Source organism: Triticum dicoccoides, chromosome 4B (assembly GCF_002162155.2).
Source record: "Triticum dicoccoides isolate Atlit2015 ecotype Zavitan chromosome 4B, WEW_v2.0, whole genome shotgun sequence".
Classification (NCBI taxonomy): domain Eukaryota; kingdom Viridiplantae; phylum Streptophyta; class Magnoliopsida; order Poales; family Poaceae; genus Triticum; species Triticum dicoccoides.
The window spans coordinates 672,562,648-672,587,154 of NC_041387.1; positions in this window are offsets into that span (position 1 = coordinate 672,562,648).

The following is a 24,507-nucleotide window of genomic DNA, read 5'->3' on the forward strand; positions in this document are numbered from 1 at the left end:
TCCATGATAGCTTCCTGTAGCATGTTGTTTGATAGCGCTAAACATTGCAACCTGATGTTATTTCTACTATGTCTGTAAACTGTTACGATTTGCAATCTTGCCATGTCCTTTTGAGCATGTTCTAGTGATTTCTGGTGATAGCTCAGTGTTCATGTTTTGTTTTGCTTTACCTGTACATCATATCCATGCCTTTTGTTTCCATAGTAAGGTGTTGTAGCTTATTGTTTTGATGCTTGCTAGATGTCTAGTTGCTGTTTTGGACAGATTGTTGTTATATCTTGTTTGGAGTGTGTTGAACCGTCGCTCCGTTTTGAGTGTGCTTTATATGAAACTTGCTTTATTTTGCATGTAGTTTCATCTTATCATGTTGCATCCTTGTTTTAAGAGTGTTTGCTTGATGTTTGAATGCATTTTGCATCAATGCCATGTTTAACTTGGTTTGCTCATATCTTCTTGGCCGTAGCTCCGAACTAAATGAACTTTATATGTAACTTGACTAGAATTTCGTGTAGATCATCTTGGTGCATTTTAACTTGTTGTTTAACAACTTCAACATTGTGTTCTAATCAGATCTGGACCAATTTCGAAATTTTCATATGAGGACTTACCGGACTTGTTATATGTTGTACCGGCCTCATTTAAACTTGTTTGATGTGTTGTTCTTGTATGCATCATCTCTTGCCATGAGTAGCATCATCTAGCCTTGTCATTCATCATGTTTGGTTGCGCATCATGTCATGTCTATGTGTTGTGTGTTTACCTTGTTGTTTGCTTCTTTCCGGTTGTGCTCCTTCTCGTTAGTTCCTGTTTCGTTGCGATCGTGAGGATTCGTTCGTCTACACTTGGTTCGTCTTCGTGGCTTCATCTTCTTAATGGACTCGTTCTTCTTCCTTGCGGGATTTCAGGCAAGATGACCGTTACCCTGGATCTCACTACTATCATTGCTATGCTAGTTGCTTCGTTATATAGCTATGCTGCGATACCTATCACTTGTTCTCCAAGCCTCCCAAATTGCCATGTTAGCCTCTAACATTTTCACCCTTCCTAGCAAACCATTGCTTGGCTATGTTACCGCTTTGCTCGGCCCCTCTTATAGCGTTGTTAGTTGCAGGTGAAGTTGAAGATTACTCCATGATGGACATGATTATGTTGGGATATCACAATATCTCTTATTTAATTAATGCATGTATATACTTGGTAAAGGGTGCAAGGCTCGGCCTGATGCCTGGTGTTTTGTTCCACTCTTTATGCCTTAGTTTCCGTCATACCGGTGTTATGTTCCTTGATTTTGCGTTCCTTACGCGGTTGGGTGATTTATGGGACCCCCTTAACAGTTTGCTTTGAATAAAACTCCTCCAGCAAGGCCAAACCTTGGGTTTACCAATTGCCTCACCTAAGCCTTTTTCCCTTTGGTTTCCGAAGCCCGAGGGTCATCTTTATTTACCCCCCGGGCCAGTGCTCCTCTGAGTGTTGGTCCAAACTAGAGCACTGTGCGGGACCATCCCTTGTCAACTTGGGTTATGTTGGTACCTGTACGCTTCGCTCATCCAGTGTGCCCTGAGAACGAGATATGTGCAGCTCCTATCGGGATTTGTTGGCACAGTCGAGTGGTCTTGCTGGTCTTGTTTTACCATTGTCGAAATGTCTTGTAAACCAGGATTCCGAGACTGATCGGGTCTTCCTGGGAGAAGGTATATCCTTCGTTGACCGTGAGAGCTTGTGATGGGCTATGTTGGGACACCCCTGCAGGTTATGTCGCAGATGGGAATTTGTTAATGTTCGGTTGTAGAGAACTTGACACTTGACTCAATTAAAACGCATCAACCGCGTGTGTAGCCATGATGGTCTCTTTTCGGCGGAGTCCGGGAAGTGAACATGGTTTTGGGTTATGTTTGACGTAAGTAGGAGTTCAGGATCACTTCTTCATCATTGCTAGCTTCACGGTCGTTCCATTTGTTTCTCTTCTCGCTCTCATTTGCGTATGTTAGCCACCATATATGCTTAGAAGTTGCTACAACCTCACCACCTATCCATTCCTTTACCCATTAAGCTTTGCTAGTCTTGATACCCATGGTAATGGGATTGCTGAGTCCTCGTGGCTCACAGATTATTACAACAACAATTGCAGGTGCAGGTTATGCGATGATCATGACGCGAGAGCGATGTTACTTGTTTTGGAGTTCTCCTTCTGCTTCTTCTTCGATCAGGGGATAGGTTCCAGGTCGGCAGCCTGGGCTAGCAGGGTGGATGTCGTTTGAGCTTCTGTTTGTGTTTCATCCGTAGTCGGATGATGCTCTTGTATATGTTGATGTTGTATTCGTGTGGCATTCTGTGCCTCTTGTATGTATCCCGAACTATTATGTAATGGTATGGTGTAATGATATCCACCTTGCAAAAGCGTCTCTAGTATGCGCTTCTATCCTTAGTGGGACCTTCGAGTTCATTTACTTTAACCTGCCTTTGGGTTTGTGACAGGTGGGCCCAAAATGTGGCTGGCCCACCTGTCATACAGCCAAAAGCAGGTGCAGTTAAGGCACCGGAGCTTAGTCCGTACTAAAGTATATATATAAGCTGGAGCCTCAGCGCTTGTTCGCTAGGTTTGCACTCTCCACACTCTCGCCGCACTACATATATATACATGCTGGAGGCTCAGCGTTCCTTTGCTAGGGTTTGCTATATGCAGAGTCTCTCACCCTCTCTTCACCCGATCTAAACAAGACTACGTCCACCTCTTGTCTCTCTCTCCCCCCTCACAGCTGGTGAAGGAGGCATCGGGATCCCGTCGCACCGGGAAGGGGAGGAGGTGCAGTGTTCACTCTATCGCCTTCGGCGAGGGAGGCAATCCACTGCCGGTTGTGTTGTTCTATTTCACCCAGCGCCTGTTCAGGAGGGCCACCGACCCCTTCTTCCTTGCTGCCATATGTAGTGTGGGCAGATCCGGCCTCCCGCCGCACGCCTTGCCACATCCCGACGACCCTAAGGTATAAGTTTCTTTGAAACCGTTGTTGCTCTAGATGCATGTGGATCTTTTTCGATCGGTAGTCGAATCTAGGTCTTGGTTCAAAGAGGAAAGAAGGGTGTGGTGGGGTGGAGCATGAATCTAATACATGGTTCAATGAGGAAAGAAAGGACGAAAAGTAGTATAGACTGGCTATCCAGCCGCTTTGTTGGTCGAAAAGGGAAAAAGGGGGTAACCCAGTACACACATCTGTAACGGAAAGAAACTAGGGGGTCGGGTATTTTGTGCAGTACTATATTTGCTGCCCTCCCATAGGAAAAAGGTTCAAAGAGAACAAATATGGGACCAAAGCAGATATGCTATTGTTGCGCGCACTCTTCCCTGGAACTGTTTATGCTTTTTGCTAATCTAATGCGGCTGGTAAAATTAAGCAATGCCACTCTCGGAATTAATTAACTGCAACACTTGTTAGGGATTGGCGGGATTACCATTTTTGTGGCCGCGTGTTTCATCCTTCTTTATTGGCCAGTAATTGATTTCTTTTTTGCCTCTATTAAAACGAATCAGTCACATTGTTTTAGGAATGGTACTATCATGCTTTGTAGTTCTTTCTACATGTTTAACCAAGGTATTGTTAAGATAATGTCTCTGTTAAAATGAATCAGTCGCATTGTTTTAGGAATGGTACTTTTTTGCTTTGTCATTCTTTATAAATGTTGAAACACGACATTGTTAAGATAATGTCTCAATCAATATGAATGAATCACACTGATGGAGAATTGCTACTCTCCTGCTTTGTTTCCCATTAAGATAAGGTAGATCAGTAGATGCTTTTCTTCTGGGAGTACAAGTCATCAACCGTTATTTCTCAGTAATTGTTTCCCTTATACCTATTGTTGCTTACAGGGATATCAAAATTAAAGCTCGGTTTTATTCCGACTTTGATTTTAGTTGAACTGCACAAAAGGAGCCAATGTGTCCAAGGCAAACTGCTGCATTACGGGGTCCAGTTGGTCGTTTCACATTGCAGAAAGAAGCAGTCACTGTTTGCGCTACATTACAGAAGGAATGACCGAGAAGCTTTACAGAGTATTATTAGACGCTGGTGACATGACTAGTCTGCAGAGAGCATCGGCAACTCAAAAAGTGCCCAAACAAGTATAAGAAGCCATGACAGGACTCCACGATCATAGGCATTACAAATTTTTGAATGGGAAAAGTTTGTCAAAGTTTAATTGTTGATGTTAGCAAGAAGACATGCATTTGATATTTTTGAGTGGGACGCCCTTTGCTGTGAGCAGCGTCGATCGTTTTTTCCTATTCCTGTGTTCAGTTTAGAAGTGAACAGTTACTCTGCTGAGATATTCCTTTGTTAAGAGTTTGTTCTGAATATTGTCTATGTAATGCCAGGCCTTGTGCAATATATATTGGAGTTGGAAAACCTTGTCAAAATTTGGTCATTGATATTTTTGAGTGGGATGCCCTTTGCTGTGAGCAGCGTTGATCGTTTTTTCGTATGCATGTGTTCAGTTTTAGAAGTAAATAGTTACTCTGCTGAGATATTCCTGTGTTAAGAGTTTGTTCTGAATTGTCTATGTAATGCCAGGCCTTGTGTTTGATTGCAAAGTTGAGCTTGGAATGTTGTGGCATGCGACATCACAAGCTGTTCACCGGCCTCCTGAGAATAATGCTTTGTATTGTTTTGCATGTCGATCTAATGCCAGTGATTTGTTTGTTAAGAAGATCATCCTCTTCTGTTGTTTCCGTGCTTAAGAAGTTCATCGTCTTATGTTTCATTCATAGCCTATACGACAAGTTGGGTAGGTTAGGCGTGAAACCATATGATCTTCCGACCAACTCATCATCTTAGGCCGTGATTGGATCATCGTTTTCCAACCAAAACCGCTTGTAAAACTAATGCTTGTAAATAAAAGCAGATGGTCTCGGGCAAAGCGCTTGGTTGGTCGATTTCGACTAGTAGTAAACAATACACTGGCCTCTCAAATTACACGCGTAACCCGCCGGTTTTACTTACAGACCTCGGGCCCCCGGTTTCATTACGCCTGTATTTTACGCATTGTTTCCGATGATGAGTAAATTACACTTGTATCCTAATACATGTGTGAAATAAACCATAGCTCCCAAGCGCGGCATTACCGTTTCATGCCGTCTCAGTCTCTCGAAGGTGCTCATAGGTGTCTGATGATCCTGGCTTCCTGAATGAGCAGCGGGCGCTGTATCAGACCATCCGTAAGGGTCCGCGAGGCCCTCTCCGTCGCCTTCGAGTTGTTGCGCTCGCCGTGGCGCCTAGCATTGTTAACATGGTCAACGAACATGAGGATTCAAGAGATGACTTTATTTTGATTGGATGACAGTAGGGGCCCAGTAGGGCCATTGCCGTACGTACGCAAGTGCCTCCTTATTATGTACAACTATATTTTTTTTGCTTCCTCCTGGTTTCCTGACATCACGGTGCCACACCATTGTCAACCTATGTAGTCAATATAAATGAGAGAATTGCACAAGGTGCGGCCGACAACTGGGACCAAGCAGCTCGAGCAGTATTTGTATTTTTGAGGCATGAGCACTGCAAAGTTTTTCTTGGCGATGTTTTTGTTGTTGTTTAGAGGAGAGCAGGGTATTGACTGGGCGAGCTATGGCCCGTCTAGCCCAGGCCAGATATCCAGCCCAGATATTAATATTTTCAAGATGGAAATGGCTAGCCCAGCTATACGTTTCTTTGAGGAATACCCAGGCAAGGTCAACTTGTTATTCTCCGCCCCGCTATGTTGCAAATTTTATGAATTAGGCTTAACAGGAAAATGGGCTTTAAAAAATAATAAATGGGATGTAATTATAAAAATTGGGCAGTAACTATAAAAAAATGCACCAAACACGAAATTAGTTTATAAAATATTATTTATGGATTTTGAAAATCTTAATTTTTAATTGTTGCGCGTGCAATGTTTCATTGGATTTTTACTTAATACAAATTATATTTAATCTGACTAGAAATTTCAGGATAAAAATATTTCGGATCCCATCAAAATGTGGGAAAATTTTATTGAATTCTGTCCTGAACGGTTGGTTGAAATTATTAATCATTGTCCTAGCGATAAAATGGGTTGTACTATTAACAAACTGTAAATGGGCTGTAGTATATTACATTAGAATTCAAAAACGGGTTGTACATTCTTACAAATCGCAAATGGGCTATAAGTTCTGTGCCACAGACTTGTGGGCCTACTAAGTTGACGCGTCCCTAAAAAAAGGTTGACGCGTATGCAAGGCTTTGTCAGCTTATTATATTCAACACACGGTTCTAGCAGCAGTGGCCGTTGGATGTCTATCCAACGGATGTCGTGCGTCTTCTTCAATCTTGGATATACTAGCTTTGACCGCCCAAAAAATGATTCGTCCCCCTGACATCTGGGGCGCAACGTTTCCGAGGCTGACCTGTGGGCCTACTATGTTGACGCGTACCAAGGGCTTTGTCAACTTAGTCAATATAAACAATTCTAGCTGAAGTGACCGTACGATGTCCATCCAACGACCGTAGTTCTTCTTCAACCTCTGATCTTCTTGCTCCAGCCGCCCAAAGCAGCGTCGGTCGTGCCACATTTTCCTGCCTCTCGTGGCCGGCTGTGATGCCGTGGAGGCCTCACCGCCCCCTACTACTCCCACCGCTGTCCCAGAGCATCCCTCTACTCACCCACACCCCCATGTTATTCTGCGGCAACGGCAGCCTCACGCCGCAGCCGAACCAGTGAACCCTCGTACTCCTCTCCGCATGGGCATCCACTGCCTTGTCTTCCCCGGCTCCGTGTCTTCCCCTTCCTAGGCTTTGCCGTCGTCCACTGCCTTGGTGCTCTCAGCGCGGCATGGTCAATGTGGTCAACGACCGACTTCCATCGAAAGAGTACTGCACGTGGAGAGGATGACAGCTGGGTCCACGGCCACAACCCAGTTTTTTTGTGATTTGCCAAGTAAGTCGCTTTGTCAGGCCTGTTGGGCTGCAAATCTTTCAAGACGAGGAGAGCTTTATTCGGCTGGCCAAGAAAATGGCCTATCAGTAATGGGAAATGGGCTGTACATTTTTAAAACACATCAAACCGACAATTAGTTTCAAATTTATTTTCTTCATTTCGAGATTTTAAATTGCATTGATTTTTATGCGTGGACAATTTGTTAGATTTTATAATGGTATACATTTATTTTTAAAATCAGTTTGAATGTGACTCCAAATTTCGGCATTAAAAACAGTTCGGACCGCGCCGAAATATGGAAAATTTCGTATAATGTTTTAACCGTGGCCACAATATGGGCCGTAATGCTAACAAAAAGAATATGGGCTCCAAAAAAAACCTTAAGAATTAGCAAATGGGCTGTAAATTATTAGAAATAATGACAAATGGGTTGTATGCTGTTTTCCACAGATTTGAGACTTTCCTAAAAAAAGGTTGACGCACAAGCAGTGACTGTTGGATTTCCATGCAATGACCGTCGTGCTTCTTCAATCTCTGCTCTTCCTGCTCCAGCCGCTCAAACAAGCGCCAGCGGGCCTGCCTGCTCCCTCCTCCCCGCGGCCGGTTGTGCTGCCGCGCAGGCCTCACCGCCCCACCATACTCCCTTCGCTGGCCTAGCCATCCCTCTACTCACCCACACCTGCTGTTATTCTCCAATGACGGTAGACGAACCAATAAACCCTCGTACAGTCGTACTCCCCTCCGCGTGGGAAACAACCGCCGAGTCTTCCCTGCCTCCGTCTCGTTCCCTTCCTAGGCCTCACCGTCGTCCACCACCCTGGTGCTCTCGGCGCGGCCTGGTCAACATGGTCAACGGCCGACATGCATCTGAAGTGGACTGTACGTGGAGAGGCTGACAGCTGGGTCCATGGCCGCAGCAAGTAAGTGCCTCCTTATTATGCACAAAATAATTATTCCTCCACCTAACAGTAGGGACCCATCGGACGGGCCACCGTATTTCGCGAAAAAAACGTTTCCCCCCTGACTGCTGGGACCCACCAGCTACATCTTCGCACGCAAGGAAGTGCGTCCGGGCAAAAAAATAAATGTTTCACCCCACTGACTGTTGGGACCCACCAGCTACATCTTCGCACGCAAGGAAGTGCCTGACAGTCGGGACCCACCTGGTCGAAGCGTACGTAGCATTGTCATTCTGGTCGCGAACGTGTACGTACATACTGGTGGATGTAGAGGCACACACGTGTCGTGGTAGAGGCGTGCACGTGGCATGTACACGTACGTACAACGGCCAGGGTGCAAGAAAGAAAATATGGCCACATATGTACATACGGGCGGGGTCTCGAACGCCTACTCGCGCATACGTACGGCCAGGGCTCGTGTACATGGCTGGGTCAGAACGGAGAAACAACGTCGTCGTCGTGTTCATGGGGAGCCAACCGGCTGGGTCGGAACAGAATGCGTCGTCGTGTTCATCGGGAGGGCTTGGACGGAACATGTGATGGAAACGAGGCCTGGCGTACCGCAGAACGGAGGAAATGGCCTTGTGTTTGACCAGCTACGTTCGAAACGGGATCCTGTTCATCGAGAGGGGCATGGCGTACCGCAAAACGAAGGAAACGGACCTCCTACGGTGGAAACGGGGGTCCTGTTGATCGAGAGGGGTGTGGCGTACCGCAAAACGGACGAAACGGACTTGTGTTGGAGCGCTACGGTCGAAACGGGCTTCCTGTTCATCGGGAGGGGTGTGGCGTACCGCAAAACGGACGAAACGGACTTGTGTTGGAATGCTACGGTCGAAACGGGGGTCCTGTTCATCGGGAGGGGTGTGGCGTACCGCAAAACGGGACTCCACGGGATATTGTTCATCTCCACCATCGACCTCCTCCAGCCTCCACGGGCTACCGTCGACCTCCTCTAGCCACCACGGGCTCCTGTTCATCCAGCCTCCACCGCGCGATACTCCACCGACTACTGTTCAACCACCCCTCCACGGGCACCCCTTCACCGCCTACTGTTCATCCAACCCTCCACACCACGGGGTCCTGTTCATCCAGAGGCAACGCCACCGCTCACTGTTCATCCAACCCCCCTCCCCCCGCAACACTCACTGTTCATCCCAGAGGCAGCATAGATCGGCTTCAATTAGTAGCAGTAGCGAAGGAATCGCTCAATCGGATTCAGTTAACAGCCATCGATCGATCGGTTGGATTCCGTAACGCGTAGCCTGCAGTGCAATCGCTCGGGTTCAGTTAGAGCCCAATGCCTCGCTCCGGTTTAGTTAGAGCCAACGCCTCGCACACACGCGCGTACGTGTACGAGAGAAACGCGCATCGCTCGCCCCCGACCACCCACCGTAACTGGGAACTCCCCTAAATTTTCCTCGCCCTCGCTTCTACCACGATTTTTTCCATCATGGACGGCCCAAAGAATGTCATGCAGCTGCGTCTCCGGCCCGCCCACGACGAAAAGCCCATTTTCTGTCATGATTTTTTGTCATAGAAGTAGGATCCCACCACATCTATGATGATACCGGGTTTTGTCACAATTATCGTCATAGAAGTGTCATATGTATGACAGAAAAAAATTTAGTTCGGCCCATAATGTCACGGATGTGTCTTTTTTTTGTTGTGTATCTTGAGAGAAGCCACTAGTGAAACCTATGGCCCCTGGATCTATCTCTTATCATATAAGCTTTCAATCTAGTTTTATTTGCACCTTTACTTTTCCAATCATATCATAAAATACCAAAAATATATTTATCTTATCATATTATCTCTATCAGATCTCACTTTCGCAAGTGGCCATGAAGGGATTGACAACCCCTTTATTGCGTTGGTTGCGAGTTCTTGTTTTTTTGTGTAGGTGCGTGGGACTTGTGAGGAGCCTCCTACTGGATTGATACCTTGGTTCTCAAAAACTGAGGGAAATACTTATGCTACTATTGCTGCATCACCCTTTCCTCTTCAAGGAAAACCAACACAAGCTCAAGACGTAGCAACCAACACCTCGTTCATCGTGGGGATCATCATCACCATCACTCTCTCCACCATCATCAATATCCAACTTAGCTTTCAGTAAATGGACTATTACCTCATATAAGGTGTTTGTGATCACTCCCGGCCTATTTTTAGTTTGCAATTTGCATTCTTGCAATTATTCTCTTGATAAAACAAGCATACAAACAGTCTATGTAACTTTTAAAATAATTTCTTGTTATTTTCCCTTGACGGGTTCCTTCAGCTCCTCATTGGGTTCGACACTACACTTTTCGAAAAGATCTACAATCGATCCACTACACCTAGTGGGTTATCAACCCCATGACGTACATGTTGGGAAACATATTAGAAAACAAAAAAAAATATCACCTACAATCACCCAAGATCAATATCAAGATGCATAATGGGTTGGGATCACGATCATTACCATCACCGAGTTGGGGCCGAAGACGAACTTGTTGGTGTACATCGTTATTGGATTCCCTCGGACAATCAATGAATGTTCCCTCGTATCACCCTTGAATAGCCCCTCGAAATGAAGACGAAAAGCACGGTCTCTCTACTTGGTTGCAAGCATGTAGCCTTCATGATCCGACAGCGCTTCACCATCCAGGGCTAATCATAGCCGGAGAATTAGAAGGACGAGATTAGAACCACATTTGGCTTCTAATTATGAGGACAAGAGAATTATCCTAGCTCTAGTTAGTTAACTAGGACCAACTAGAATGAGAACTAAAAGAACTAGAGGAGGCTCCAAAACTTGTGTATCCAACAGAGCAAAAACCCCTAGTATATATATAGGTTGGAGGTGGAGGAGAGGATAACCACCAAGAAGGGAAAGTCCCTCCTTGGGGAGACGGCGAAGTCAGAGGAGGAGGACTAATACCCTAGTCCAATTCGGCCCCCTATATGGCAAGGGGGAGCCACTTCCTTATGGGCCCTTGTGACCCATAATTCCTTCCACCTCTTGGCCTTTTAAGGCCCATTGATATTTAAATTAAATATAAAATGTTATAAATACTTTTAGAACATATACTATATTTTTTAACATCTCCGAAAATATTTTTCACCTATATATAATTTATTGATAATAACCGGTATTACCCGATACTCTTCGAAACCTTTTCGTGTCCCCGAAACGCTTTCGCATCCTCTCAGAACTATTCCAAATATTCATGAAATAATTCCACAATTATATTCTGATGACTCATGTTCTACTAACACTCAGCATATCATGATGTCCTTAAGATTATGACCCCGTATATTCGGGGTAACTCACAGACATGGACGAAACCATCCGTTCAACGACCGACAGTGGGACCGTGGACGTCCATATCGATCCGTGTGAGGGAGTCCTGGACTAGGGGGTGTCCGGATAGCCGAACTATCATCATCGGCCGGGCTCCAAGACTATGAAGATACAAGATTGAAGACTTCGTCCCGTGTCCGGATGGGACTTTCCTTGGCGTGGAAGGCAAGCTTGGCGATATGGATATGTAGATCTCCTACCATTGTAACCGACTCTATGTAACCCTAGCCCTCTCCGGTGTCTATATAAACCGGATGGCTTTAGTCCGTAGCACGAACAACAATCATACCATAGGCTAGCTTCTAGGGTTTAGCCTCCTTGATCTCGTGGTAGATCTACTCTTGTAACACACATCATCAATAGTAATCAAGCAGGACGTAGGGTTTTACCTCCATCAAGAGGGCCCGAACCTGGGTAAAACATCGTGTCCCTTGTCTCCTGTTACCATCCGCCTAGACGCACAGTTTGGGACCCCCTACCCGAGATTCGCCGATTTTGACACCGACATTGGTGCTTTGATTGAGAGTTCCTCTGTGCCGTCGCAATCAGGAAGGATGCCATTTCCCGTCTTTAAAGACGGCGCCGTCGTCAAGGGAGCTTTGGCCGCCGTCCAAACTATCCGGCTAGGTGGTTTTCTTATGACTGCCTGTTCGGCCACCGCCCCGATGATGACCTCTCAGGTCATCAAAAGCGATCTTCACGTCAGCTCGGAATTCGCCGAGCAGCTAGATCCGATTGAGCTCTCCTCCGTAAACGAGCTCTTGGATCGCATCGCCGCCCTGGGAGTCGCTACAAACTACGATCAGATTGGTCTTAAAACCGATCTGAGAGAAATTAGCTCTCCCCAGGCTACCCACCACGTTGTTGTGGTAGAGGAACAATGCGGTGACTCTTCTTCTATGTTAAAAACTAGCTATGTCCGGATTCCAGATCCCCCCATGCCGGATTCCAGCAGAGGGATGGATGTCAATCAAATACTGAACCTAAAGTCAGGCATCGGACCAGATTTGCCGGAAAACATCCAACAAACCAAGCTTCCAAATCCGGAAACTTCTTAGCCTTTGAGCCTCAGATCGGGCGGGGTTCCGAACTTAATTCCACCCGCCCACCCAAACATAACCGATCTATCTCAAATACGGCAAGAGCCCGATGAAACAGTACATCATTACTGGGCCAGATTCCTCCTGGTTATGAATAGAATAAATGACTGCCGTGAAGAAAGCGCGATTTCAATTTTCTGCAACAATTGCACGGACAAGGGAATCACGAACGCCATAAGTCGTCGCGAAGTTACACGCTTCACCGACCTAGCGACCATTGTACAAAAATACTGTGCGATGGAGAGCGCCTGGAAAACCAAAACCAGGTTTTGGGACAATCCGGCCCTGAATACAACCCCAGTCCGAAATAAACGGGTGCGTCATACTCAAGCACCTGGGTTAAAAACCAAAAAGCAAAAGAAACCCTAAAGGGCACGGAACCGTACTGGAGGGATGGCTCAACGGACCCTGCAAAATCCACAGTACGGAGGGCGCCACTCCAACACATAGCCTTCGAGCATGTTGGATACTACGGCAGGTGGCCAAAAGTGGCGAAGGCTTTCTAGCCCCGGGCAACCAGCCCAGCAGTACCAGTACGGTATTAACAGTCTTCGAGACTTTCGCATCAAATAACATGCGGAAGCGAACAATCCACAGCCTCGCCGAAGTCTACCAAGTAGCAACAACAAATCCATGGAGCGACACGGCCATCACCTTCAATGCCAGTGATGAGCCTAAATTCCGAACAGCTCGAGCACCAGCCGCATTGGTCCTCAGTCCGATAGTGGACGGCTTTCGTCTTACCAAGGTACTCATGGATGAGGGCAGCGGATTAAACCTCATCTACGAGGAAACCCTTCAAAAAATGGAAATTGACTGGAGCCGCATTGAGCGAAGCAGCACAACCTTCAGGGGAATAATCCCTAGTCGAGAAGTACGTTGCACAGGAAAAATCACACTAGACGTATTGTTCGGCTTGCCGGACAATTACAGGTCCGAAGAGGTCACGTTCCAAGTGGCCCCATTCGGTAGCGGATACCACGCCTTGTTAGGGCGAGAGGCATTCACAATCTTCCAGGCTATACCCCATTACGGGTACATGAAGCTCAAAATGCCCGGGCCCAAAGGAATAATCACTCTCGCCAGTGATCCAGATATAGCACTCCGTGCTGAAAATAAGACAGCCGCACTGGCCCTAGAGGCATTATCCGAAGCCCTAGCGGCAGAGGAACTCACTGTGCTGCGCTCCATGGTGGATAGGGACGATGTGATACTCGATAAGAGGTCCAAGTCCACCTCCTTTAAACCAGCGGACGAAGTAGTCAAATTCCAGGTCAATCCAACAGACCCCACAAAGACGGCCTCCATCGAGGCACAATTGAATCCTGACGTAGAAGCCGCACTACGAGAATTCCTTCGGGAAAATTGGGACATTTTCGGCACCCTTCAGATATGCCAGGAATCCCACGCAGGCTGGCAGAACACAGCCTAAACATCCTAAAAGGATTCAAGCCAGTCAAACAGGCTCCTCGGCGATTTTCCGAACCCAAAAGACAGACAATGGGAGAGGAACTAGCCAAACTCTTAGAAGCCGGATTCATCAGAGATATAAAACATCCAGACTGGCTAGCCAACCTGGTAATGGTACCAAAAAAGGACAAATCCTGGCGCCTTTGTGTTCATTTCAAAGACCTTAACAAGGCCTGTCCAAAGGACCCTTTCCCTCTCCCTCGCATCGACCAAATCATCGATGCTACCGCAGGGCACGATTCATTGTGCTTCCTCGATGCATACACCGGATACCATCAAATCAAGATGGCGGAAAAAGACAAGGCCGCAACGGCATTTATTAATCCATATAGACCATTCTGCTTCAACACAATGCCCTTCGGACTCAAAAACGCCGGCGCAACATATCAACGCATGATTCAGACATGTCTGGCCACCCAGATAGGCAAAACAATAGAGGCATACATAGACGATGTGGTCGTCAAGACCAAACACGTCGAAACTCTAGTAGAGGACTTGAGGGTGACATTCAACAACCTCCGAGCATATGACATTAAGTTCAACCCGGAAAAATGTGTTTTCGGCATACCAGCCGGAAAGCTCTTGGGCTTCATTGTATCCGGTAGAGGAATTGAAGCAAACCCAGCCAAGATCCGAGCTCTGTCACAATTGGATATCCCAAAAGACCTCAAGCAAATACAAAAACTAACCGGATGCGTGGCGGCTCTAAGCCGCTTCATCTCCCGTTTGGGAGAAAAGGCACTGCCTCTCTATCGCCTCCTCCGGCGCACCGAACATTTCGAATGGACGGATGCTGCCACGGCCGGACTCGAAGAAATTAAGGCCGTATTAGCAACAAATCCGGTCCTGGCCGTGCCCAACCTGGGCGAACCGATGTTATTATATATCGCAGCAACACATGAAGTTGTCAGCGCGGTACTCGTCGTCGAACGAGAAACAGAAGGGCACAAATTCCCTCTTCAAAAAGCAGTGTACTACATATCCACTGTCTTAACTCCATGCAAGTCCCGGTACCCACACTATCAAAAGATAGCGTATGCGGTGTTCATGGCATCCCGGAAGCTGCGACACTACTTTCAAGAGTGTTCCATAACGGTGGCCTCCGAAGTACCTCTCAACGACATTATAAACAATCGCGATGCGACGGGCAGGATTGCAAAATGGGCCATTGAGCTCTTACCATTTGACATAACCTACAAACCACGGCGAGCTATCAAGTCGCAAGTTCTGGCCGACTTCATCGCCGAATGGACCGAAGCCGAACTCCCTAAAGAGTACGGCGCATACTCCAATTGGATCATGCATTTCGACGGCTCCAAAATGTTGGCTGGCTTGGGGGCTGGCGTCGTCTTGACGTCCCCAACCGGAGACACAGTCCAATACGTGCTTCAAATAATGTACACGGACTCCAACAATGCAGCCGAATACGAGGCCCTTCTACATGGCCTCCGGATGGTAATCTCCATGGGTATTCAACGCCTAGAGGTGCGCGGGGATTCAAACCTCGCAATATCCCAAGTAAATGGAGACTTTGACGCCAAGGATCCGAAAATGGCAGCCTACCGTAACGCCGTCCTAAAAATGTTAGCCCGGTTCGAAGGACTCGAATTCCACCATGTAGCCCGGGACAATAACCAGGCAGCAGACGTGTTGGCACGCATCGACGCGAAACGTGATGCCGTCCCTCCAAACATCTTCCTGGAGCGGCTCTTTAAGCCATCCGTATTATGGGAAGAGGAGTCCGGAAATAACAATCCGGAACCAACTGCATCACCTAACACAGAACATTCTGACACAATCGATGGCTCAGCCAATGAAATAACAGATTCAGCCCACGAAATACTGGCAGTAATTGCCCCGTGGACAGAACCATTCCTAGCCCACTTAACCAGGCAGGAACTTCCCGAAGACCAAAATGAGGCCCGCTGCATAGTTCGGCGATCTAAAGCATACAAGGTCCATGAGGGAGAACTTTATAAGAAAAGCACGACCGGAGTCCTTCAAAGGTGTATCTCTGAAGAGGAAGGGCAAAATCTCCTGGCTGAAATTCACGCTGGACTCGGCGGGCACCACGCCGCCTCCCGGGCCCTTGTAGGCAAGGCCTTTCGTACATGATTTTATTGGTCGACCGCCCGGGCAGATGCTCAGGACTTAGTCCAACGATGCGTCGGTTGCCAGCTCTTTGCTAATCAGAGCCACATGCCACCCACCGCCCTCAAAACTATACCCATCATTTGGCCGTTCGCGGTCTGGGGGCTTGACATGGTTGGACCCCTTAAAGGGGGAACCCACAAGCACAAATACTTATTGGTCATGGTGGATAAATTCACCAAATGGATAGAGGCCAAGCCGGTTAAAATGGCAGAATCCGGACCTGTGATAGACTTCATATCCGGGGTAGTACACCGCTTTGGCGTCCCCCATAGCATCATCACTGATAACAGCACGAATTTCACGGCCGACGAGGTGAAACTCTGGTGCAAAAACATGGGCATCAAGCTCGACTACGCTTCAGTCTACCACCCTCAAACTAACGGTCAAGTGGAACGAGCAAATGGTCTAATCATGAGCGGCATCAAACCCAGATTAGTGCGGTCCCTCACGGAATCTAACAAGCACTGGGTAGAGGAGCTCGACTCCATACTCTGGGGGCTGCGGACCACGCCAAACCATACAACCGGATTCACACCATTTTTTATGGTATACGGCGCTGAGGCAGTTTTGCCCTGCGATATAATTCATGACTCACCTCGCGTGCGCATGTATGAGGAAAGAGAAGCCGAGTTGGATCGGCAGGACAGTTTGGACGCTTTAGAGGAGGAGCGCGATGTGGCAAAATCCCGTTCCGCATTCTATCAGCAGCAGGCTTGAAGATATCAAAGCAGAGAAGTACGGGCCAAAACTTACAATGTTGGCGAGCTAGTTCTACGCCTGCCGGATAAGAAAAAGGACAAACTTAAGCCCAAATGGGAAGGTCCCTTCATCATCGACCAAGTCCTTACCGGCGGTGCATACCGTGTACGCAACGCATCTGACAACAGACTCGAGCCAAACCCATGGAACGCAGCCTGTCTCCGAATATTTTACGCCTAGCGCCGGACTCAGGGTTCGTCTCCTTCTTCCGTCCACCTTTCATATTTTTTCGCTGTCTTTGTTTTCCCTCCTTTTTCCTCCCTCTTTCAATACAAACCTCTTTAGGGCTGATCTGCGCTTTGTTCGCACTCACTCGATGTGCTACTCGCACTCGTTATACCTGGGGGCTTCTTTAATAGAAGCTTATTTATATGGGCTTCATGCCCAACACATGTGTCACACTTCCGCATGTGCCTTTTGATCACCATTATATGCATCAATATGACTTAAGTTTTGGCCAAGCCGGGTTGCCTGGCTCCTGTGCTTACCCCTACGTTCCCGATTGTTCGGCTAGGAGGTAAAGGGAGCACCTCTACGATTATTACTGCCGGGTCAGCCGGATGTGTACCTCAGACTGTGTGAAGCCGAAGGCTAGCGTTCTTAAGGGAATATTCGGTCGGTGACCTGAAAGATGATTTATTACTTACTTATTTATCTGCCCCCTGATGCTTTTTTCTGGTATTTTCGCAGTCCGGACATGCACTTTAGGGCATGCCTCCTAGGGAAAGGAACCCTTAACGGAACTATTCTCCCTAGAAGATTTTCTTACTAACCATGTAATATAACATACCTAGTTGGGCACTTGTCTGATAAAGCAATTATGACCCCTACGCCTTGTCTCCATGCATGCCTCGATTCTTTTATAACCGTAAGGGTATTCGGACACACTCCGGACTGTTGGGTCCCGAGGTTGAAGCGAAAAGGTCCGCAAAGACAAACGATCTACAATCCGGCTAGAAGGCATTTTACATGTCATTTTAACATTACATCGTCAAACTGACTGATTGTACTCCTCTCAATCCCGTCTAACAGGCTGTCTAATTTACAATCCTGTTGGGAATATTTTGCGGTGAATTCTACTTGGCCGTACATCAGGCTCACAGGGATCTCCTTCCCATCGGGCCCCACAGGTCCGACGTCGGCCATGTGGTTTGGGTCAGCCTTCGGGTACCGCATCTTCACCATGGCCCAGGCCTCCCTGGTGCCCTGACGGCAGGCCGATATCTTCCACAGACGGAGACGCCGCCGTACTCCCTGAAGCTTCTCAACAAGCCATCCAAGGCCCTCGGGTAGGGAGACGGAAGGCCATAGGGCCTGAACGACGCCGCTCATCGCCTGCCGAACACGTTCGTGCAGTTGCAGTAGCTCGGGAAGAGGGTCTCCCGTGGAACAAGGCATCTCCTCCGCCGAACGATCCGTGAGCACACCTACAGACACATTTCTGTCAATCGACTTCCTTGCCGAACTCTTCTTTTCAAAAGAGTTTGCTCAAGCACTTACTATAAATGCCGCAACGAAGCCGCCGGTTCTCCTTTACGGAGTTAGACAGCTGGACCCGAACATCTGTTAGTTCTTCGCCCAGCTGGGTGTTGGCATCTTGGAGTTTGTTCCTCTCCTGCTGCACCCTCATAAGCACCCTCTCGCCGGCCTTCAACTAGCGCAGCAGATGTTGCTTGTCCGGATCTAGTCCGGCATCCTCTACAATATTATTGTCAGACTATACACACACGCCGCACTTCATAAACTACTTCTTTTCAAAATATGAATTACCAGAGGGGGTCTCCGTGGCTCCCCTGGCAGCGGCTAGTGCGGCCTCAAGTTGGGCCTTGCATTCTTGAAGCTCCTGGGACAGGTGGGTATTCTTCTCGGTAAGATCCTGCATAACAAATGATCCTTAAATCAGTTAGGTTAACTATTTTAAGTCTCGGGGGCTACTGGCATATATAACTATTAAAAATTCCTCACCCGTATGTCTTTTACATACTGCTCCGTGGCTCTGGTCAAACCATCTTGAGCAGCACGGAGGTGCACGTCTCCCGCATTAAAGGCATTCAACGCCTCTGGGGAGAAACACGCGTCACGAAGAACTGTCCGATGGCGCCTGTGATTCATGGCGCTCTCCACCTCAGACCTGGTGGCGGACAACCTGTCGGCATCCTCCGTTGGAGGAGCATCCGGCTCGCGCCTTGCGCTCGCCTCCCCCTCCGGACCAGGCGTTGGAGCCTGGCTGGCGGAGGCTTGGTTGGCACCCTCTTCGGACTCAGTACAGCGAGCGCTCTTTCTCCTGGAAGAATCATGAGCATCAATATACCTCCCAGGAGTCTTTCCCTTAAAAGACAATGGTGCACCATACCTTTGCGGCGACGTTTTGATTCGCGCCGCACTCCTCTTCCGCCTGCTAGGCCGCACTGACCTCGTTTGGTTAGTCGCCGCGGGCTCGGCTTCCCGCCGTAAAGGCACCCCCTGTGAAGCACCATTGGTACACGGTGGTCAGAAATAAGCATTAAAAAAGTAATGGTGTCAGGACTTCGGTCGTACTCACCTGGGAAGCCGGGCATAAACCGGGGTAGTCAGCCGTAATGGCGACTAAAGCATTGTCTATGCTAAGCTGGTGGAACACCCCGTCAATCAAATCCACCTTTATGTCCGGATCGTCTTCGGAGGCCGGATCAAGGGATCTTCCCGGATCCTCGGGTTGTGGAGTTGGGCTTTCTATGCCCGCCACATCCCGACATATTTCCTGCGTAGAAATCATAAAGTAAGACACTTATCTTTGAAAGCACGGATCAGATATATAAGCGTCCGCTTACCCAGCTCCGAGGGTTATTCATTGGGAATCCATTCAATGGATTCGTGCATAGGAAGTCCTCCTTCTCCCCCTTGTACAAGTCGGACAGGATCTTCACCAGATCGGCGGCCGATCCCGGCCCCGTGCGGCCATCACGGGTGGCGTCATTCTCTCCGTTGAAATCCCACATGGGGTGGCCCCTATATTGGAGCGGCTGCACCCCTCGCATAATGCATGTGGCCATGACTCCAATCATGGTTAATCCGGAATGGGCTAGTAACCGTATCCGGCCCATCAGATAGTGGACGCTCCTGTCATCTTCCCGTTGAGGGCTCCGTGGGCGCCAACTCAGGCGTTTCTTCAGAGGAGCGTTGCTAAACTCCGGGAGGCCGATCCAAACTGGATCCGGTAGCATGGCGTCTTCCATATAGAACCACTCCGAAGGCTAGTCTTTGGACGCCTTCTTCGGGGTTCCGGATAGATATCCGGTCCTGGCGATGCGCCATATTTCGGCTCCGCCCACTTGATATATCGACCCCTCGTGAGAACGGGGTACGAGGCAAAACAGCCTCTTCCACAGCACAAAATGGGGATTGATGACCAAGAACAGCTCGCAAAGAGCTACAAAGCCCACGATGTGCAAAATGGAGGCAGGCGTAAGGTGGTGAAGTTGGAGTCCATAGAACTCCAGGAGCCCCCGGAGAAACGGATGTATGGGAAATCTGAGTCCCCTTATTAGGTAGGGGATGAAGCATACCCGCTCTCCTTTGGAGGGATTGGGGACGCTCTCCGCCTGTTTCCCACCCTTGTAGGTGGCCAGTCCGACTCGAACCGGAACCATAAAGGCAGGGGGAAGGTATCCCTCTGCTTGGAGCGTCACTAACTCGCTATGCGGGACTGAGCATCTCCTCCAATCTCCTGGCTGAGGACTGGGAGCGCAAGAAGAGGAGCCGCGTCGACTATCCATGATGGAATGGATTTCTTGTCAGATGCGCCTCGATGAGTACTTGCGGAAGGAGGATGGTGTGATTTGGATCTGGATCCTCGCCTCTCTTATAGGCAGCTTATTCGCGCAGCTAGGGAGTAAAACGTAAGAATACCCTGGCTTTTCGCATTCGTACAACACGTGGAAGAAGGCCATTATTGGACGTGGAAGCCAAGGAGCGCAACATTTATGAAGCAACAGGACACTATCCGGCAAACACATGGAGCGTGAAGGAGAACCCGCCTTGCAAACGCCAAAGACAACATATGCGCCGGACTCGTCGTCATTGAAGCCTGGTTCGGGGGCTACTGAGAGAGACCTGGACTAGGGGGTGTCCGGATAGCCGAACTATCATCATCGGCCGGACTCCAAGACTATGAAGATACAAGATTGAAGACTTCGTCCTGTGTCCGGATGGGACTTTCCTTGGCGTGGAAGGCAAGCTTGGCGATACGGATATGTAGATCTCCTACCATTGTAACCGACTCTATGTAACCCTAGCCCTCTCCGGTGTCTATATAAACCGGATGGCTTTAGTCCGTAGCACGAACAACAATCATACCATAGGCTAGCTTCTAGGGTTTAGCCTCCTTGATCTCGTGGTAGATCTACTCTTGTAACACACATCATCAATATTAATCAAGCAGGACGTAGGGTTTTACCTCCATCAAGAGGGCCCGAACCTGGGTAACACATTGTGTTCCTTGTCTCCTGTTACCATCCGCCTAGACGCACAGTTCGGGACCCCCTACCCGAGATCCGCCGGTTTTGACACCGACACTGTGTGAGTACACGAATGTTCCCTTTGCTTCGCGATACTTCACAAAACTCGGGATGCATCGGTATCCTCCTTAGTCATCACTATGCTCATTATACTGAAATCCTCGTTACCGGTTTTGTACTGCTTTCTCATTATTATGTTCTGGTATCCCTGTAATGAAGTCACTTGTGTCTGGCTAGATATGATTGATGTTGTCACACTAGGAGGTCCTTAACAATATCTCTCCATCATCGGAGGAGCAAATCCCACTCTTGAGCTATCCGGCCACTTGTCAAACTTTCCGATGAACCCGTAAGTTGTCATTATGATCGTCGTGTTACAGGTGATGTTTGAGCAACCCCAAAGCCCGTCGTACGGTAAGAAATGACCACGATACTCACGTTGTCTAAGGAGCAATTTCACATGTTAACACTCCGTGTTATAATAATTGAATACAAACGATATTCAGTCAATGCATAACAAACAAGATTGGGTCCATTCAATATGACCATTCTTCTAACGTCATAATCTCAATCTTATTTTAGGATCATCATTACACTTGACGATAGCCTAAGATCTGGAAAACGTGATCACCAACAACACTTGAGCTAGTCCCAAAGATAGGACTAGGAACCTTTTATTTTACCGTTTATCATTCCACACTTGCATATTAGTCCCACTGAATCGCATATTCTAAGATCATAGCAGTTATAGCATAGAATATAAACTCTATAATTATGAATAAGGAAATATAATAATACAAACATTATTGCCTCTAGTGCATATTTCCAATATTACACCACGAAGAACTCGCCTTGCTTCCATTTTTCCTTGTACCCTCATCAGGGCTCACCATGCGAGGATGGTGGCAGGAAAGTCTTGACAACAACGTCCTCCATCTCCCTGAAGTGCCTCAATCACCCACATTGCGCCATGTGATAGGCATGCTTGCACCTAGATCCCAATATGCACGCATCCACCGACAAATCCGAAGATGACCTGTCCATTGCCTTCTTGGTCGCGCCTGATGCCACCTTCCTTCTTTGCCCCCGCTTGAATCTCGCAGTTATCGATCAATTCACAAAAGCGGCACAACCTTCCTCTTGTCCACGCTCAACTCCTCCGTGCATTACCCCCTTGTCAGCATGGAGGCTCCAACTCCACCACCTCACCCCTACCCTATTGTGGCCACAATCTCTTTGAAGGAAAACGGTGACATTGCGCTAATCAAGTGGATAGACTTCGATCGGGATCTTCAGAGGAAGAGGAGATGACGTGTCCGGTGTGGGAGGAAGGAGATAAAGGAATGCATAACAAGACAGAAAAGGGAGCAGACCAGCCGCATCCTAAGGGCTTATTTTCGTCCAAAATTGCCTGTTGTCCCTAATACACACTAAAGAGTGGAAGTCGTGAAAAAGTTATGTGCACTAGATTAGGGAACGGAGGGAATATAATCTTCTATTGATGATGAGAGTTAGGAAATTCACATCTAAGTCGATACCTACTAATAAAGAAAGGTGTGTTTCTCCAAAAAAAATCATTCATTCACCACCAAATTTTTTTCTATGCAAGATGGTACTAAAATTTTCTTAGTCCATCTGCTAAAAAAAACAATTTTATCTAGAATTCCGTACATGGGTCATGCATGTTGTGGCCCAGCGAAGCCAGCGCATTTAATTCCTGCCCACGCAGCTGCAAAGTCTTATTTGCCACATAGTGCGGTAAATAATCAGCGTCTCCTATTGGGCGCTCAAGATTGGGCCGGCCCGTTCTCGTTCTTGTCCGTGTTCTATTTCTATTTTTCTCTTTCTTTCTCTTTCCTCTTTCTTTTTCACCTTCCAAGTTAAATTTTCTTTTTTCAAAATTTCAATTATTTTACAAATTCCATTTTATTCAAATTTTCATAAAATCTACAGAATCTCAAAATGTTGTTCCCATGTTGAAAAATGTGGGGAACTTCTAATTTTTCTTCTTGTTCCGAAATTTGTCCAAAATTTAGAAAATGTTTGAGTTTTCCAAAATTGTTAAGATTTTTTGAAAAAGAGCATTTTCGAAAATGATATCAATTAGATATATATTCCTGTTTTATTGAAATATTTGAAAATTCAAAACAATGTTCATGTTAAGGAAAATAACATATTTTCAAAAAAATATGAATGTTCAAAACATGTTGCAATTTAAAAAATTGTTCACAAATTCAAAAAATGTTAGTTTTTTTATAAAAGGTTCAGGCTTTCGAAAAAAATATGAATTTCAAAAAATCTTCCCGTTCCAAGTTTTGTTCGTCTTTTTTGGAAAATTAATGAAATTATCCAAAAAATGCTTGCTTTTTTGAAAAAAATGGGATTTAAAATTTGCTCATCTATCAAGGAATATTCGGCAATTCATAATTATCACATTATTTTTTAAAGTTCAAAAAAGATCAGAAAAATCAAGAAATGTTTCGAATGTGATGTTGTAGTATGTTCTTAAACATTCGCGCTGGTCATTGGTTAGTAGGAGTTGTTTGTTCGAGTGGCTAGCAACACGTGGTCATGTTTTTGAGGTCATGAGTTTGATCCTTCAACTCATTGTTTTCTTTTTGGATTTTTATTCGCGGCTTACAAATATTAGTCTTTTTGGTGCCTGCCAGTGGCCTAGCCCAGACGTGAATTGTTGTGCATTCCACGTGCTATTTGACGATAAAAGAGAATATGTTGGTTGGTTATAATTAGAATTAATTATGGACACATGCCAATAAAAGAGAACATGTTGGTTTGGCTCTGACTAAAAAATGTGTGCAAAGTGAGCGCTAAAATAAGTAAAGAGAATACACCATGGTAAAGCAATGACTACCTGGTTATGCGATGGTTATGCCAATGAAATGGGATTTGATGCAATTAGTAATCCATCCGGTTACACCATCGTAGGAGAGAGTGGTCGAAGCAACTATGCCCCGAAGGTTGCCGTGCAGGCACAAAGTGAGGATGCCACCACAACCTCGGCATGGAGGCTGACATGGAGAAAAAATAGCATGAATTGGGTGATGGCCGACAGGCCGACCAACCCCACCACTATCCAGATCTCGCGGGCCAAACATGACATGCGAGAACACCGCAGCTTCTTGCTCTATCGCCCCACCGCTGCGGAGACCGTTTTGACGGACACAAAAAAAATCTTTCCCGATGCTTTTCGCAAAAAAGAAAATCTTTCCCATTGCAACGCACGGGCATATGTGCTAGTCCTACATCATTTGATTAAT